We start from the raw sequence: 19,239 nt of genomic DNA, 5'->3' as shown, positions 1-19,239 counted from the left end.
TCCAAAGAAAACAAGAAAACCCAATGTCCCTCAGAACTATAATTTCTCACACAAGTGGATTTCACCTCCGTTTTTGTAAATTCCAGAATGCAGATCTAATATCCGTTAATAGAGATATTGTTTATCGCTACATTTTATGTTTTATGATGGCCAAATAGTTCACAGCAATGGAAATTGATTGCTGATGTGCAGTATTCTCTCTCGCTCTCTCTCTTTCTCTCTTAAACAGCTGCAGTGTATTATATAGCACAATGACCCTGATGCTGCAGGGCATTCAATTACACACCTCAGCTGCTGCAGAACATCATGATACATATCTCAACTGATGCAGAACGCTAAGGCTATGTTCACACAGGGTATTTTGCCGAGTTTTTTGACGCGGAAACCGCGTCGCAAAACTCGGCAGAAACGGCCCGAGAACGCCTCCCATTGATTTCAATGGGAGGCGTCGGCGTCTTTTTCCCGCGAGCAGTAAAACTGCCTCGCGGGAAAAAGAAGCGACATGCTCTATCTTCGGGCGCTTCCGCCTCCGACCTCCCATTGACTTCAATGGGAGGCAGGAGAAAGCGTATTTCTCGCTGTTTTATGCCCGCGGCGCTCAATGGCCGCGGGCGAAAAACGGCGCGATAATTGCCACGAAAATCGGCGTGCAGGGAGAGGAATATCTGCCTCAAAGTTCCAAACGGAATTTTGAGGCAGATATTCCTCCCCCAAAATACTCCGTGTGAACATAGCCTAAGGCCTCATGCCCACTTCAGTTATTTTGATCAGGGTGCTATCCGTTTTTTAAACGGATAGCACCCTGACACATTCATTTCAATAGGGCCATGCACACTGTCAATAGGGCCATGCACACTGTTTTAACAAAACCGTGCGGCAGTTCCGTCAAAAATAGAACAGGTCCTACTCCTGTCCGTTTTTGAAGGAACAGTCTCGGCCTTTGCATTGATTTGGTCCGTGAAACAACAGACTGCACACGGACAGGTTAAATGCACACTTCAGCTGGTGCAGACCATCATAATACTAACCCCAGATGCTGTAGAACCTCTTAATACATACCTCAGATGCTGCAGCACATTGATATACACATCTCAGCTGCTGCAGAACATCACAATACACATCTCAGCTGCTGCAGAACATCGCAATACACATCTCAGCTGCTAAGGAACACCATGCACACCTCTGCTACTGCAGAGCATCTTTATACATTAATTAAGCTGCTGCAGAGTATCATACTACACATCCCAGCTGATGCAGAACAACATAATAAACACCTCAGCTGTGGCAGAACATTATACCTCACACCTCAGCTGATGAATAACACCATAATACAAATCTCAGCTGCTGTGGGAATTCATACTCATGTCAGCTGCTGCAGAACATCATAATACAGACCTCAGCTGCTGGGGAACCTCATAATTCACATCTCATCTTGTACGGGGTGGTTCTTCAATAATTATAGAGGGCAGCAGTTTAAGCCGCGGCACGTCGGGTGGGGAGACACTGCGCATACGCCAAGAGGCGGAGTTCGGCAGAAGAGCCGGACAAAGGAAGGAGAAGGAGTGTGTGAGCCACGCTGAGGATGTCCGTGGAAGAGCTGATGGCATGGGTGCGGGAGATGGAGGAGGATCGCGGGCAGGACTGGCTGGTGATGCAGCTGTCCGGGATGAGGTCGGCAGCGGTAGAGTCTGGGAGGCCATTGAGGATTTCCAGGCCGCCGGTGCGGCTGAGCCCCAGCCCCGTGAGGCTTACCAGAAGGCGCAGGCGCAGGAACCCAGAGTGGCGGGCTGATGGGCAGAGGCGGAGGACGGCGGGAAGCGAGGTGCGGCAAGAGACGAGGCCTACGTCCGGATGGGCTCCTGTGCGGTGTGGCACGTCGCCCATCAGAGACAGGCAAGTTGATGCTGTGACTGCCGGGGAGGGCTCGGTGAGGGGTAGCGTGATGGTGTAGATGGCGCTCGGACACCTGCTGGTCCTGCAACAGCTGCGGTGGTGCAGCACAGAGACTAAGATGATTGGGCTCCTGAGGCTACAGCCGGGGCACTTTCCAGGACGGGTCAAGCCCGGGATGACCGTTTAGTTGATGTCCTCTCGTTTGCCCATATGATGGAGGTGGGGACCGGATCGGCAAGACAATCAGTGACTGGGGACAGATTCCGGAGGTCAAGGACGAGGACGGTCAGCAGGGAGAGTAGTCAGGTGGATCCTGAAAGTCGTTCCACGGGTGGAGCGGACAGGCACAGCCCCTGGAGGTTCGACTGTTTGCCGCCGTCCGGAGCATGGTGTTGGAGTGGAATCGAGGAGGAGGTCTTCGGTGTATGGTCGGAAACCCTTATCACCGGCGCTGCGGGGTTATCGCTCAACGTGGATGAACGCTGCTGGTGGGAGTCATGGTGATCTGGGTAGAAGGTCCATGGAGCGGCAGTCAGAGCTTCAGTTGTCGGAGTACGCCGGTGGACCATATGGTCGAGCTTCTGGAGGTGGAGGTGAGTGCTGTGTGGCGTCTGGTGACTTGGTTAAGGTTTTAGGTGAAGTTAAGTATTTGCTAGTGTCCCGGGGTGTTGGTGTAGACGTGGCGGTTGACCCTGGGGTGGTGGGGGCATGGAGGTCGGTTCCGGGTTCGGTGTTTTTTTACCAGGTGGGTAGTGGGGCGGACCGGAGGACTACTTGTCGCAGGCCGGGGAAGCTTCGGTGGGGGGGGGGCTGGGGATGCAGCGGGGGGGTGAGGGTGGGTTCTGTGTCAGACGTGGCCCAGAGGGGCTCTTATTTGGCTTTCTCAGGTCCTTTGGGGGCTCATCTGAAGTCTAAGGTCCGGGGGAAGATTGAAAAAGGGGAGTACGTGGAGCTTTTCTCGATATGCCGTTGGACGAGTTCCCAGAAACGAAGGAAACTGACAGGGTTGAAAAACAGAAGAATCGGGAGAAGGAGGAACGAAAACGTCGGTACCGCAAAATTCCAAAAACTTTTTGTGTTTTTGCGAGCGTGTGGGGATCTAAATTTCCTGATAAGTGCGCGTCGTTGTTTTGCTACGTGGAAGGTATCTGGGATGCATGTAAGACTTATGGGGGTTAGCGTGGTGGCGGTATGACGAACAGTTTTGTCAACGCTTGGCGTCTTGCCCGTCCATTGGGTGGGACCAGATGTACCTGCCTTTGTGGATGCGGTTGATGAGCCCCTGTCCCCCTTTCAGCACGGGGCCGGAGGACAATCATCCAGCCAAGCGACAGGTAACAAAAAAGGAGTTTGTTGGCCGTTTAACGACAGACAATGTAAAGCTGGAGTGTGTCGTGTAAATTCCGACACAAATGTTATGGGTGCGGAGGTTCGCACCCCTTCTCCAGATGCTTTATGCGCTCCGGCAAACGGCCAGGGGAGTTTGGCGAAGGGGAAAATGTCGGTGAACCTCGGCGTGATGCTGCCGTGGCTAGGCTGGTGTGGTAACAGGTGACATGCTAAGCTATTGCAGGAATGGTTTTCGGTGGGTTTTCGGATTCCTGGTAGTGGTGGCGGTTAGATTCCGGGTGTTCGGGTAATCTAAAATCGGCGGTTCAATTACCGGATGTGGTCAGAGACAAGCTGAGCGCAAGGTGGCTCTGGGTAGGATGGCGGGCCCCTTTTCATGCCCTCCTTTGGTGGGGTTGAGGGTGTCCCCTTTGGGGGTGGTTCCAAAGAAAGAACCAGGGAAGCTTCGGATGATTCATCATCATTCCTTCCCCAAGGGGGCTTCGGTCAACGACGACATAAATAAGGATCTATGTTTGGTGTCGTATGCTTCCTTTGATCGGGCCGTTGATATGGTTCGTGAGGCTGGCAAAGGCCGACATGGCTTCCGCATTTCGTCTTCTCCCTTATTAAGGGGATTATTTTGTGGATTTATGCCTGCCAATGGGATGTGCGTCATTATGCTCCTACTTGGAGGAGTTTAGCACATTTGTGGAGTGCGTGGTGAAGGAATCGTCAAGTTGTGATAGCATCATTCATTACCTTGATGCTTTCTTGTGTGTGGGGCCAGCGGGATGCGCAATATGTCGTCACATTCTGGACACGCTGATGGCAGTTGCTCGGACGTTTGGCATTCCCATGGCAGAGGACAAAACGGTGGGGCCTGTATCGTGTTTGACTTTTCTGGGATTGGAAATGGATTTGGTGGCTGGTGTTTGTCGGTTGCCGGACGATAAGCTGTCTGATCTCAGATCCGAGGTAGCAAAACTTCAGGGTCTCAAGAAAGTGAAGCTGCAGTCCCTTCAATCGGTTTTGGGTAAGTTGAATTTTGCTTGCCGAGTCATTCCGATGGGTAGGATTTTTAGCAGACGTTTGTGCATGACGACCTCGAGAGTGGTGGCTCCCCATCATTATGTACGAATAACCAAGGCTCACCTGAAGGATCTCCAAGTGTGGGACAATTTTTTGGTTTCTTTAAACAGTGTTTTGGTTTTTCAAGCGAGTTTGCTGGATTCTGTGGAGTTGGGCCTTCAGACGGATTCGTCCGGTAGTGTGGGCTTTGGTGCTCTGCTAGGTGGCTTGCAGCGAAATGGCCCTTGTCTTGGTCTGGTTCTTCGTTGCTGAGGAATTTGACCTTCTTGGAGCTGTTTCCGATTCTGGTGGTGGTGCATGTTTGGGAGGAGGAATTCAGGAATAGGCGGGTGGTGTTTCTGTCTGACAACATGGGGGTGGTGCATGCGATTAATAATTTGTCTTCTGGTTGTGACCCGGTGGTGAGTTTGTTGAGGGTGTTGGTGTTGCAATGTTTACGTTTGAATGTGCTTTTCCGGGCAAAACATGTACCCGGGGTTTTGAACGTTGCAGCTGACGCCCTCTCCCGTTTTCAGCGGGCGCGCTTCCGGGAGGTGGCGCCAGAAGCCGAGGAGGTCAGATGCTCATTCCCTCCCTGCCTATGGTTCGTGGTCATGCCGTGATGGACGAACTGGTGCGGAATTCTTTGGTGCCGTCTACTTGGAAATGTTATGGCAAGGTCTGGGGTGCATTTGTGGCGTGGCGAATTCAGTTTGGGAGTTCTGAAAGACAGCTGGAGTCTCTCGAAGAGGCTCTTGATGGTTTTGTGGTACACTTGGTTGAATTGGGGGTGTCGGCGTCTGGTGTGGAACGGAATCTGTCAGCCCTGGCATTCCACTTTAAATTGGTGGGATGGGATGACGTGACCAAAGGATTTCGAATACGGCAGGCCCTGAAAGGGTTGAAGAACCAAAAGAAGTCGGTGGACACCAGGCGGCCAATTACGGCGGATCTATTGGGTAGTTTGTTTGGGGGCTTGAATGGGATTTGTCTGTCAGGCTATGAGGTGGAGTTGTTTTCGTTAGTTTTTTATTGGGCCTTGTTTGGGGCTTTTATGGGGAATCGGCTAGTGGCAGTAAGACCCGCCCTGGGATATAAGGATGGAAGACGTGTCTAGGGGTGAGGGGGTAGTTAGAATATAATTACGGGGGTCAAAAACTGATCAACTTCAGAAATGGGTGGCGGTGGTGCTGTCGGTCATCTCTGTTTCCCAGATCTGCCCGGTGGCCATTTTTAAAGGCTTTCCTGCGGGCTTGTGGGGTTGCTCTCACGGGTCCGCTCTTCGTTCATGAGGATGGTGCCCCACTGTCGTGTTACCAATTTTAAGCGGTACTCAGAAAGGGTATTGGTAGATTGGGGGGCAAGGAAACAGAATTTGGCACACATTCCTTTAGGGTAGGGGAGGTTACGTAGGCTGCTCGCCTGGGGCTTGGAGTGTGGGGGGTAAAGCGAGTGGGCATATGGAAGTCCGGAGCATGCAGGCAGTATGTTAGGCCTGGACGGGTGTGGACTCCTTGGGTTTAGTGGGGTAGTGGTGTGATTGTGGGGGGCATTTTGCTTGATGGCGGGTGACTTTGCTTTTGTTGCAGGCTCCTCCCGAATGTGGTGTGGATTGTTGGTCACGCGTTTATCTACTGGGCTCATCGGAGGGCTGGAGTAAGGCGAAATGGAGAGAGGCTTGGGTTTCCAATGGAATAGTTGGACTTACGTTGGTTCCGCTACAGGGGTCTTCGGTGGGATGATGTAGTGAACTAAGTGATTCGTCTGGCAAGAATGGTTGGCCATCCGAAGATATTGGTGTTACACATTGGAGGCAACGATCTGGGACAGAGGATGCAGGGGGACTTGCTTCGAACCATGAAGAGGATTGTGGTCCGCCTGCTGGGAATGTTTCCTGGAGTTCGGTTGGAGTGGTTGGAGATGGTACCAAGGAAAATGTGGAGATACGCCAGGGACTTTGGGCCATTATGCCGGTCCCGTGGGAAGGCTAACAAGGAGATGGTTTCTTTTGTGCGTCTCCTTGGGGGTGTTGTGGTGCGTCACCGTCTGAGGAAGGTGGGACATCTGGATTGTTCCATCCACATGGGTTGCATCTGACGGACGTTGACTTGGACATATTCAACGTCGGGCTGCAGGACGGCTTAGAAGAGGCCTTGGCGTTGGTTGCGGGAGTGCAGCCGGCATGAGGTGTCATACGGCTGGCTCTTGACCGGGGTTAGTCAGCATGGGGGGTGTGGTAGGCTGAAAAATGGGAGTCTGAGCGCATTCTCACTCAAATATAAACTGAGTGGGGCATGAAGACCATCCCCTTTCTGGTAAAAATTTTAATTTGATGTTAATTATATTCATTTATGTTCATTTATGATTGATTTGGATAATAGGTTATGTTATATGGCTGGCTAACGTTTTTTTGGGGGGGTATCTGTACGGATGTACAGAGAGAGGTTGTATTTAATAAATCGCCTTGGCCAAAGTATATCCAACATATGTCTCTGAGTATTTTTTTAAGGTTTAGTAATAAAGGAGCAAGTTATCCCACCCACCGGTCAAATACGAGCGGTCCTAAACCGGGATTGGGCTTTCCACTTTGCAGGAGCTCTAACCAAGTCGGGCTGCGCCAAAGTGACTGCATCCTCCAGAGCCTGTTCACACCATGCCACTACTGGTCGCTGAGGGGCTACCCTCTACCCACAGCCTGCCCTGCTACGCCTAGGGTGCACCAGTCACTTTGAAGAAATGCTCTGCTCCTCTGTGGGTCACGATAGCTGCTACGCCACTACCTTCACAGATCCCGACACCCTCAGCTGCACACAACACTCAGAGAATGGTACCAGGCCACGGAGTGATGCTCACACAGTTCTAAGTCCAAGTCTTTGAATCGGGTACCGTCTCTTTAAGGGCCACTCGAAATAATTGCAGTTGCTTTACATTAATTCACCCATTGACAGGTCTCTTCTCAATAATGCAGGAGTACAAGCAATAGACATATCCCCACTTATCTCTCCTGGGGCATACTCCAACATGGACGCCACTTTCTAATTCCTCCTAGGCGTCTTCTACTACTCACAGGGTAATCTCATTGTTTCCCCACAGTCCCTCTCTTGTAGGGAGGACCTCCATCCTGCAGCTTCTTGCCAGGCTCAGGTGGTGGAAGACCACACTCTCTCCCTACCAAGCTGCAGCAGTCCTCTCTCACTTCCCTCTGTCCTACACACACAAAAACACACACGTGTGTGTGTGTGTGTGTGTGTGTGTGTGTGTGTGTGTCACTCATCTCTATGTCACTCATACAGCAGTGACCCCTAGTGGCTGCACATAACATGGCAGGCATGCAACAGATAGCACTCAGGTGTAAACATCACCTCACACAGGAGGGAACACAGAGCGCAGGTACCAACAAACATGGGTTCTGCACTAGGCAGACAGTTCAGTTTCAACATCACCCCCTTACAATCTGCAACAGAGCCTCATAAAATACACTTCAGCTGCTGCAAAACCTCATAATAGACACCTCAGCTGCTACAGAACATCGCAATTCATACCTTTGATGATGCAGAACACTACAGTACACATCTCAGCTGCTGCAAAACATCATAAATGACCTGCAGCAGCTGAGGTGTGTATTATAAGGACTAATATACCAACTACTTTATATTATATCGAAGATTAAAAGCCACCACCCAACGTGACCTGTAGAAATGTATTCAGCCTGCAGCCGTGTGCTTTTATACGGTCACAGAACTTGGTGACTTGTAATATGCTTATAATTTACAGTAAGGGGGAATTATCCCATATTTACCTCCCAAATTAAAAAAGACTGAAAAAAATATTGATCAGTATCTATAATATGGGAGAAAATACAAATCATAAAACAGAAGTAAATATAAATTGAGTAAAGAAAACATTTAGTCAGGTTTGCGAAAAAGTTATAAGAACGTTGTGTCTTACTTTGTGCAGCGCGGAGAGTTCAGCAGATACAGGCGATCGGTGGAGTCTCCGACCCTCTGTCCTCACACGCTGAATCCTCCGCTCTTTAGCTCTGAGATTATGTAAACAACGCAATAACAAGAGTTAAAATTTTATTTATGGAGCATTACTCCACCCAGCTATAAACTGCAGTAAACACCTGAGGAAATGTGTCAGCGACTAACTGCAATATTTCAGCGGATCTTTCTATAGCTTAACCCTTTCAGGATGCAGCAGAAAATAATTCTCATTCTACAGGGAATAACAATATGTCATTTATTTTTATTATTAATTAAAAATAGAAAAAAATGGAGCACATTTAATGTTTAATCTGAAAATTATTTTTATTATTTTTTCTTTACTATACTATAAAACTTTACAAACATTTGTGATATAATGGGTCATTGTAAAGAGATCACTGACTTCCAGTGCGGTCCTGTAGTAGAACGCCACTGCTGTAACAAGTCAGTTCCTAACATTTCTTCCCTCCTAGATATTACGCCATCATCTGTGAGTGGTATTATTGTAAAGTGGAAGAAACCGCAGAAACTCAGCCACGAAGTGCAGACCACGTAAAGTTACAAAGCGGGGGTGCCGAGTGCTGAGGCGTATAGTGCAGAAAAGTCGCCAACGCTCTGCTGACTCGATAACTGCAGAGTCGAAACCTCCTCTGATATTAACATCCGCATAAAAACTGTGCCCACGAGCTTCATGCCAAGCGTCAGGTGGAGTGGTGTAAAGCCGCCGCCACTGGAGTATGGAGCAGTGGACACGTGTTCTGTGGAGTGACGCTTCTCTATCTGGCTGTAAAGGATCTGCCAGACACAGCTTCTGTGTCGACGCCCGTGGTTAATCAGTCTGCACCTGCTCCTAGGTCTGATAGAGTGACTCGATCTGCTACCACTCAGGCTGGTAGGCTCAGGAGTGGGAGATCCTATCACAGCCTGGGCAGATGGTTCAAGCTCCCGCCCTCACCCTCCTGCTTGTCTTTGCCTGTGATTCTTTCCTGTTTCCTGGCTCTGCTGCTCCTGCTATTATTATTGACCTTGCTTCATTTTGACCCTGGCTTTACTGACTACGCTCCTGCTCTGCGTTTGGTACCTCGTACACTCCTGGTATGACTCGGCTCGTTCACTACTCCTGTTGCTCACGGTGTTGCCGTGGGCAACTGCCCCATTTCCCTTAGCTTCTGTGTACCCTTGTCTGTTTGTCTGTCGTACACATATTGAGCGTAGGGACCGTCGCCCAGTTGTAAGCCGTCGCCTAGGACAGGCTGTGCAAGTAGGCAGGGACAGAGTGGCGGGTAAGTTAGGGCTCACCTGTCTGTCTCCCTACCCCGTCATTACACTGGCAGTCTGATTATAAAGTCTGGGTTTGGTGAATGTAAGGAGAACGTTACCTGTCTGACTGCACTGTGCCAGCTGTAAGGTCTGGTGGAGGGATAAAGCTATGGGGTTGTTTTTCAGAGGTCGGCATCTTAGTTCCAGTAACAGGAGATCTTAATACTTCAACACACAAGACATTTAGAACAATTGTAGCTTCCAACTTAGTGGGAACAGTTTGGGGTTCGGTCCTTTTCTGTTCCTCAAAACTGTGCCCCAGTGCACAAGGTCCATAAAGACATGGTTGGTTGGTTGATTTGGTGAGTTTGGGGTGGAAGAACTTGACTAACCACACAGAATCCAAACCTCAACCCCATCCAACACCTTTGGGATGAACTAAAATGGAGATAACACCACAAATGCTCTTCTGGATTAATGAGCAAAAATTCCCACAGGCACTCCGAAATCTTGTAGAACATGAGTGGAAGCTGTATTACTGCAAAGGGGGGATCGACCCCATATTAATGACTATGGTTTCAGAATAGGATGCCATAAAACTTCTTGTAGGTGTAATATGTAGGTGTCCCAATACTTTTGTCCATACTACTAGGGATTCTGTATGAATCCAAGAGAAGAAATATCAAGGCCTGCTTCGGTGGACTCCATATGTACAAAATATATCTCCGGACGTGTCTCCGGTCCCATGGAGAATGTATGGTAATGCACGAAGGCCATGCAGCTCTGTACTAAGGAGATGAAGGGACCTAATGGAACTTAGTTATGACAGACTTGGGGGCCTTTTTTAGGTTCCCAGCTGACATAGCAACCTATTGGCAGCAGTTTTGACGTGGGAGGCTGATTATTGAGTGACAAAGGAAGTCAACTTTTCCTGTGACTTCTCCACAGCCGGTGACCTCTCCTAAACCTGTTAACAACCCGTTCCTAACAAGAGAAATAACTAGTCCCATTCCTGCTCTGTACCCTTCTTTACCAAGAACCCCTGAGCAAAAGAGACAGGGAGAGCGTGGATGGGAGTGTGGAGTATGTGGACATTGTAACCACCAGGATGCAATTGTATGTGTGAAATGTCAGGATTTGACAGTTGGGGATGTATCAGATTGTACCTTGCAGACAGGAAGACAGGAGAGAGATTATGAAGCCTGCTAGGATTACTTTATCTAATGAAGACTAAAAATGTGTATGCAAGCTTATATGTAAAAGCCTGGACTAACAAAATGTCTAATATGTTTTACTGTTAAGATAACGGATATTATATATGAGGAGGGGGTAGCTGAATGCCTAAAAAGGGAAACTAGAATTTCGAGACAGAGATTAAACTTCCAATTAATTTAATCTTTAGGTGTCAAATGTGATATATGAAGCAAAATGTATTAAGAACTAGTCCGGACATGTCTTTCTCAGAATATGTATAAAAACTCTGTCATTCAGGTTAGAGGCAGACATTTGGTGGTGGATGACTGATCTACCTGTCATATTTTCTCCTTATCGATAAGAATAAAAGCCAGTTTATTCAGATGACTCCTTGATACTATTTTTGATAAAAAATTCTCCTGCCATTTGGTTCTTCGAACCGGAAATCCAATACCTCCGGATCCTCGTTCTCTCAAAAGACTGTATACCGTGCACGGAGTGGGTTATTCAATGAACTCACTGAATTCAAAGACCTCCGGCTGAATTGCTGTTAAACAGAGGCCAGTCTGATGGGACGGACAAGGTGGAGTGAAGTATTCTAAAACAACGTAGTAAGGAGAATGAGAGGATTTGAGTTTTCATCTGAATAAAGGTAATATAATTTTGTTTATATATGTTTTTATTATTTTTCATATTTAGATGTTATAAGGTTATGTGATAAAAAACTAAATTGGATCTTAGGTACTAAGACTGGGTCTTAGTTATATTAAGCACAGGTCTTAATATAAAAACCTGAGAATAACGGTTCTCGAGGTTAGAAGTCCATAGCCTGTGTGAGAAGGCTACAGGCAATAAATAACTCCGTTCAGCATGTAAAAGATAAAGTACTTGGCGATTTGGAGGATCTCCTATAGATTAAGGATTATAGAGTATTAAGATTATTTGTTGTATAAAGTTCAATACGGTGATTAAAAGCATTGAATGATTGAGATATGAAGGGAACAACTGTATGTCTTTGTAAGTGTCTGAATTGTGCTGTGTAAGGTAATGATGTATATAGGTTTTTGCTTCTGTGAATGTATGATATGAAACATATATGAGACTCTTTGATTATGCAGAATGAATGTATGAAAGTTAAATAAATAAAACCCTGTGTCTATAAGCGAGTCCAATTATGAATGGTCCTAGGTAAAATTGTTACCAGAACAAATTAGTAAAAAAAAAATACTGGTAAAACACCCAGGAACATTAAGTATATGACTGATCCGCATTTTTATTGTGAATATTGGTGTGAGTTTTCTGTTTATACTGTGACTTTGGTGAAAATACCATGTGGTGACATATACTTAGATAGTATACACAAAACAATATATTATAGACGTTCGATATACCACGAAGAGATAACCCACAATATATCTACTATTATGATTAGTATTGTGATAATGGTGATTATCAGAGAGAGGAATGATAGGGAAAAATTAAGAAATAAAACTTTTTGCTGATGTATCAATGTGGAGAATGATGACGTGTCTTGTGGGAGAACAGAAGCTATACTGATTCTATTGTGTGAATTACCAGACAGGGAGTCACAGGAATTCCATCTGTTCAACTAACCATTATATATAATAAATTAACCTTTATCTTTACCGCATTATATTATATAGATATGTGCCAGTGGTATTGTACACTTAGTCTCTCTGTCTCCTGGTGTGCATACGTCATATTGGCTATATAAACTGCTGTAATTAATGATTTGATGTCCAATCTTCTTATGAAGATTTTGGTTTATATTACAGATTGTAAAATATATGTAATATTGTAAAAATATGTGTAGTATTGTAAAATATGTAATATTGTTATACTAACTGTATGTTTGCTGTTTGAATGAACGGAAGTATATAGTATAGTCTCTCTGTGTTTTATACACTTACACCAGAACATGGATCTAAGTTGAGACACTTTATTATAAACTCTGTGTGTCAAGTGGTGGGTAACCACTCCCGTCCGCGAATCTGGACAGCACTCTTGCACGTCCATGTTTTGGCTATTATTGCGCACATGATCAGGAGTGAGTTAGCGGGTTAACAATTGAGCAAAGTAAGATAGAAGTGTATGTATGTCTTGTTTTGTATACATAAGTTCTGCATCTTTTCTGTTGGGGTTATAAGTGTTTTCTACTATACTTCTATGTTGTGTTCTCTTGTGATGTGGATTTGTGGACTGTTCTCTCACTAACAATACAGTGAATGGGTAATAGAAGGACCCTTGAAAGGTGTGTAAATGTATAAGGCAAGTGAAAGGTCACTCCTGAACTGTCTGCTATGAGGGACGGTAAAAGTCTCTGAATCCCATAAAAGGTCCGCTAATTTAATGCTCTGTTTTACATTCAGTAGCAGGAGTTGGTAGAAAGTGAAGCAGGGAATGTTTGTGTACTGTCTGATGGTTTGATCCTTTGTATCTATAAGAGTATTTCTCCATTGTACATTTCTATGCCTGTGCTTGAGTTACTAATCTCTGACTGCTAGACTATAGAAGCAAAATGTGACGTCAAGTAGTAAGGTTTAGTTCGGTGATATTGTCTGCCAATTAAAGGTGGTCTGACAAGATCCATATTGTGTCCCTGTAGTTTGGAACTTCCGTAGTTGAGTGAAATTTGGGTTATGGTAAAACCCCAACGCAGGGGACATGGTGTGTGGCATATCAAGATAATCCAAAGAAGTGTATTTGATTTATTCACCAAGCATAAAAACACTTGCAACGTTTCAATCCATGAATGGGTCTTTATCAAGCACGGTTACATAGATTCAGTGCACACTTTATATAGTACAAAATACGTGACATCATTTCCTGTACATCATTTCATGTAAACAAAGTGTTTCAAAAAATAAATACATCCATAATAACATTTATAAACATCTCCACTTGTTCCTTGTGAGAAAACCTTATTAAAAATGTGTGGATCGGCACTCAACATATCTGCACAAAGTACTCGGTACTCATCTAACACTCAGCGTCCTAAGATTCCCATTGCGCATGCGCCTATATACTCCACTGTGCATATCAAGCGTCTGCTGTTTCCAAAGAGAGCAAAGAACGGCTCCTTATTGACTGCGCGTGCGCAGGTCCACACTATATTACGCCGGCATCTGTGGAATAGTATGACGGAGAGGAACCTCCCTATGTTCTACCTTATCTCCAAAAAAACACCCATGTAATGTGTACATAGCAGAGTTGTGTGTGTAATGTGTACATAGTAGAGCTGTGTGTGTAATGTGTAAATAGCAGAGCTGTGTGTGTAAAGTGCACATAGTAGAGCGGTGTGTGTAATGTGTAAATAGCAGAGCTTTGTGTGTAATGTGCACATATTAGAGCTGTGTGTGTAATGTGCACATAGCAGAGCTGTGTTTGTAAAGTCTAAATAGCAGAGCTGTGTGTGTAATGTGTAAATAGCAGAGCTGTGTGTGTAATGTGCACATAGCAGAGCTGTGTGTGTAATGTGTAAATAGCAGAGCTTTGTGTGTAATGTGCACATAGCAGAGCTGTGTGTGTAATTTGCACATAGCAGAACTGTGTGTGTAAAGTCTAAATAGCAGAGCTGTGTGTGTAAGGTGTACATAGCAGGGCTGTGTGTGTAATGTGTACATAGTAGAGCTGTGTGTGTAATGTGTAAATAGCAGAGCTGTGTGTGTAATGTGTAAATAGCAGAGCTTTGTGTGTAATATGCACATAGCAGGGCTGTGTGTGTAATGTGCACATAGCAGAGCTGTGTGTGTAAAGTCTAAATAGCAGAGCTGTGTGTGTAATGTGTAAATAGCAGGGCTGTGTGTGTAAAGTGCACATAGCAGAGCTGTGTGTGTAATGTATAAATAGCAGAGCTTTGTGTGTAATGTGCACATAGCAGAGCTGTGTGTGTAATGTGCAGATAGAAGTGCTTTTCACGCGTGTCGTACGCACCTATATTAGTCTATGGGGCAGTGCAGACAGTGCGTGAATTTTGCGCAGCGCAAGTGCGTTGTGTAAAAGTCACGACATGTCCTTTCTTTGTGCGCTGTTCGCGCATCACGCACCCATTGTAGTCAATGGGTGCGTGAAAACCATGCAGGTCGCACGGAAGCACTTCCGTGCGAACTGCGTGATTCGCGCAACAGCTGTCAAACTCTGAATGTAAACAGAAAAGCACCACGTGCTTTTCTGTTTACAAACATCCAAACGGAGTGTCATAATGATGGCGGCTGCGCGAAAAGCACGCAGCCGCGCATCATGCACTGATGACACACGCAGCTGTTAAGTGCCTTTTGCGCATGCAAAACGCCACGTTTTTTGAGCGCACAAATATAGGACATGTCGTGTGTTTCACGCAGCGGACACACGCTGCGTGAAAATCACGGACTGTCTGAACGGCCCCATTGACTAACACAGGTCCGTGCGAGGCGCGTGAAAATCACACGCGTTGTACGGACGTATTACACGTTCGTCTAAATAAAGTGTACATAGCAGAGCTGTGTGTGTAATGTTTATTGAGAATAACAACTTGGGGTGTTTTATAAGGAGTTATGAGGTGAAGGTCTCTGGTTGTTGTCACTCATAAGTAAGAAGTACATGGCAGCAATGAGAGCCCGGAGGTTATGTTATCTGCGTGTCTTTAGGTTTCGGATAGATGCTGCCCATGACCGGTCATATCTGCAGGTGTAAGGCTGGGTTCACAAGACCTATTTTCAGGCGTAAACGAGGCGTATTATGCCTCGATTTACGTCTGAAAATACGGCTACAATACATCGGCAAACATCTGCCCATTCATTTGAATGAGTTTGCCGACGTACCTTGCCGACGACCAGTAATTTACGCGATGACAGCTGTCAAACGACGACGCGTAAAATGACTGCCTCGTCAAAGAAGTGCAGGACACTTCTTTGAAACTTAATTTGAGCCGTTCTTCATTGAATTCAATGAAGAACAGCTCAAATGTTCGGCCGTCAAAGATGCCTCGCATGATGCGAGGAGGAGCTTTTACGTCTAAAACGACCCAGCTGTTTTCTCCTGAAAACAGTCTGTAATTTCAGACATAAAAGTCAGCTAGCGTGTGCACATACCCTAAAAGTCCCATTAGGACAGTAAGTGACAGTGCGACACAATTATGACCAATATGTACCGTGGCAGGACAAGTTTGGATTATTGCCAATATTAGTAGGTTTAGCAGTAAAGAATGCTCATAATATAGAGAAAGTGGGTGACAGATTGGACACAGTTATAGATTATTTGTTTGCTGTTTTGAACGCTGCCCAAGAGGGCATTTGCCAAGTAGTTGGCCCAGCCTGTTGCCACTGTATAGACCTTTTTGGCATCATGCAGGACAAGTATGTCCATAGAGCAAGCTAAGAAAATAAAGTCTGTAAGGGGGATAAGCCCTCCTTTAAGTACCTGGCTTGGGTACAAAATGTCCTCAAATAAACAAAAAGTGGGAAATGTGAAAGTGATTAAAATAATGTTTAAATGAATTCATTTTGTGCAGCAGCCATCTTGTCTGGATACCCCATCTTGTTCTTATGTAGTGAATAAGAAAGACATTCTTCCTTTAAGACAAGTATATTAATCCTGATTTCGTATTTTATTAAAGTTAGTTATCTTTGACCTTGGTTCTCATGCAAAACTCAAAGGGAAAAAATATTTTTTAGTGATTATTTATGCATTTACCAAATGGGTAGAAGTACTCCCCAGAGCAAGCCCAGATGCTATCACAGTCGCTAAAGCATTGGTAAAGGTGATAATACCTAGGTTTGGGATACCTGAGAAAATATACAGCGACAAAGGATCTCACTTTGTGAATAACATCATGTCCTTACTAGCACAGAACTTACAAATAGAATTAAAATCAGCAGGATTGGTAGAAAGACACAATGGGATACGAAAACACAAACTCAAGAAGCGAATGGAAGAGACTGGGAAGAATTGGGTATATTGTTTACCATTAGTAGTCCTAAATATGCATGTGGCTCCTACAGCATCAGGTTTGACACCTTTTGAAATTATGTACGGTAGACTATTTGTAATACCACAGTTAAATCCATTCTCTAAGATGGATGAAGAGTCTGATTTTACACTTGCTCAATATATGGCAAAAATGCTAACCAACAAGGAAGTTTCTATCTTTAATTGTATTCGAGGTGACCCTATACCTGAACCTGTGAAGCCAGGAAATTGGATCCTGATCGAAGTTATAAAACGAAAACACTGGCATCATCCTCGTTGGGAAGGACCAGATCAGGTTCTGCTTACCACACCTACGGCCGTAAAGATAGCCGAATGTACATCTTGGATACGCTTATCATACTGTAAGGTAGTTAGGGAACTGCCACTATCCTCCTAGGCTATAAAAGACTGATTACAAAGGGTGGTAATTTGTTAGAAGTGACTGGTCTCAAACTTCAGTGAAGAAAACATCCAGAGCCTGGGAGGAGACAGGGCAAAATGTTTATTCTAGGTATCCTATGGGGGTGCAAGGTGTGTCAACCTAAGATATGGGATCCCTGGGAAACAGGGTCAGGGGTATGATTCCCTAAAGACTTAGCTTGGAGAGTTAAATATTTTAATTTCACTGAAAGTGAGATTGCAACATATGAAATAGATTTTTGCGCTGTGGTTAGAGCCTAATGTACGGATAGAAACATAGCTTACAAACTAGCATATTCAGATAAGTACATTTGTACTATCTATGTAAATACCCTAGGGAAAAGGAGATGTTCTTCGTGGTCTTCGGCCAAATGGACCACAGTCCATAATGATTATGGATGTTCCATGATGTCTGCCATTAATTCCTCTTTAAAAGAAGAGTTAATTATTATTAAGAAACCTACCTCTCCCTGTACAAGTTCCATCAACTGTAACTAGTTATTTCTGACCTTCCGAATCCTAATAAAAAGGATGAGGGACTATATGCTATAGTAGCTGATGTTTCAGGTACTAACCCTATAGGGCATTTCTTTATTGAAGTTAAGGAAAAGGATGCAACTGAAAGTCCTTTAGCCCCGAAGATAGTCTATCTGGCCAACTTCACTTATGAAGATAAATTGGCATTAGAAACAGGTTACAGTGATAAAAATTAATGGTTAGCCTGGATAGGATACACTGCAATCCAAAATAAAATAAATAACTGTATTGCTTGTGCAAATGCTAGGCCACATCTGGGTACTATACCTTTGAGGCTATCAGATAAGGAGAAACTACAAGGTTTGCAATGCTTGTTATCTTTATATAATGCATCATATAATCCAGGTGATAAATTATGTAAAGACACTCTTTTTATTGTACCCACCTGTGAGGAGAGGTGAAATCCCTCCCTTAGTAGTTGCTTACCAAGGCAACTACACCTGCTTTCTGAGGAATGGGCAAGGAAAGAAAGTAAAGCGGTCTATCCCTAGAGGTTCCTTTGTCTATAGAATATACATAGATTAAATGGGAGTACCTTGAGGGGTGCCAAATGAGTTTAAGGCCCGAAATCAGATTGCATAAGGTTTCGAGTCTATACTTTTCTGGTGGTCTATGATAATTAAGAATGTTGACTGGATTAATTATATTTATTACAATCAACAAAGATTTATTAATTATACCAGAGATGCAATAAAGGGCATTGCAAATCAGTTGGGACCTATATCTTTAATGAAATTACAAAATAGAATGTCCCTGAATATGTTACTAGCAGAAAAAGGGCGTGTTTGCAAAATGTTTGGTATCTTCTGTTGTACTTTTATTCCCAATAATACAGCTCCTGATGGTAGTATTACTGAGGCATTGGAAGGACTCAATTCCCTGTCGAAAGAGTTTGCGGAAAACTCCGGAATAAATGGCATCTTCACTAATTGGCTTGAAGGATGGTTTGGAAAATGGAGTAACCACATATTCAGTCTATTGATTTCCATAGCAACAGTGGCAGCCATACTGTAACTCGTGGGTGTTGTTGCATTTCTTGCATAAGGGGACTAATTCAGAGACTCATTGACACCTCAATTACTAAAACAATGTACCAAGAGATTCAAAGTGAGGACATATACGATGACTTGAAAACACCCCATGATGACTGTCAAGATTTTGATGTTTAAAAAAATTGGTGAAAACTTAAGAAGAGAATCTGTTTTGGATGTGTCATAGAACATTCCTTGATACATTTACAACAGGGGGGAATGTTAGGAAAGCTTTACATTTATAATTACTTTATCTAATGAAGACTAAACATGTGTATGCCATCTTATCTGTAAAAGCCTGGACTAACAAAATGTCTAGTATGTTTTATTGCTAAGATAACTGATATTATATATGAGGAGGGGGTAGCTGAATTCCTAAAAAGGGAGATTAGAATTTCCAGACAGAGATTAAACTTCCAATTAGTTTAATCTTTAGGTGTCAAGTGTGATATATGAAGCAAAATGTATTAAGAACTAGTCCGGACATGTCTTTCTCAGAATATGTATAAAAACTCTGTCCTTCAGGGTAGAGGCAGACATTTGCTGGTAGA

General features: G+C 44.6%; 1 protein-coding gene across 2 annotated transcripts in view; it reads right to left on the bottom strand.

The window, feature by feature from the left end:
- LOC142759073 (cytochrome P450 2C14-like) overlaps positions 1–19,239 on the bottom strand; it is a 60,355-nt gene that overhangs the window by 33,089 nt on the left and 8,027 nt on the right. Inside the window, exon 2 of one of the 2 annotated variants that reach the window (XM_075860921.1) lies at positions 8,242–8,332. The exons of the other annotated variant lie outside the window; for it this stretch is intronic. The gene's annotated coding sequence lies outside the window, so the exon portion shown is untranslated. The remainder of the gene's footprint in view (positions 1–8,241; positions 8,333–19,239) is intronic. 2 annotated transcript variants of the gene reach the window in all.

The sequence above is a fragment of the Rhinoderma darwinii genome, chromosome 4 (assembly GCF_050947455.1).
Source record: "Rhinoderma darwinii isolate aRhiDar2 chromosome 4, aRhiDar2.hap1, whole genome shotgun sequence".
NCBI lineage: Eukaryota > Metazoa > Chordata > Amphibia > Anura > Rhinodermatidae > Rhinoderma > Rhinoderma darwinii.
Note: the sequence above shows the minus strand (reverse complement) of the source record. Positions and strands in the feature narration are given on the sequence as shown.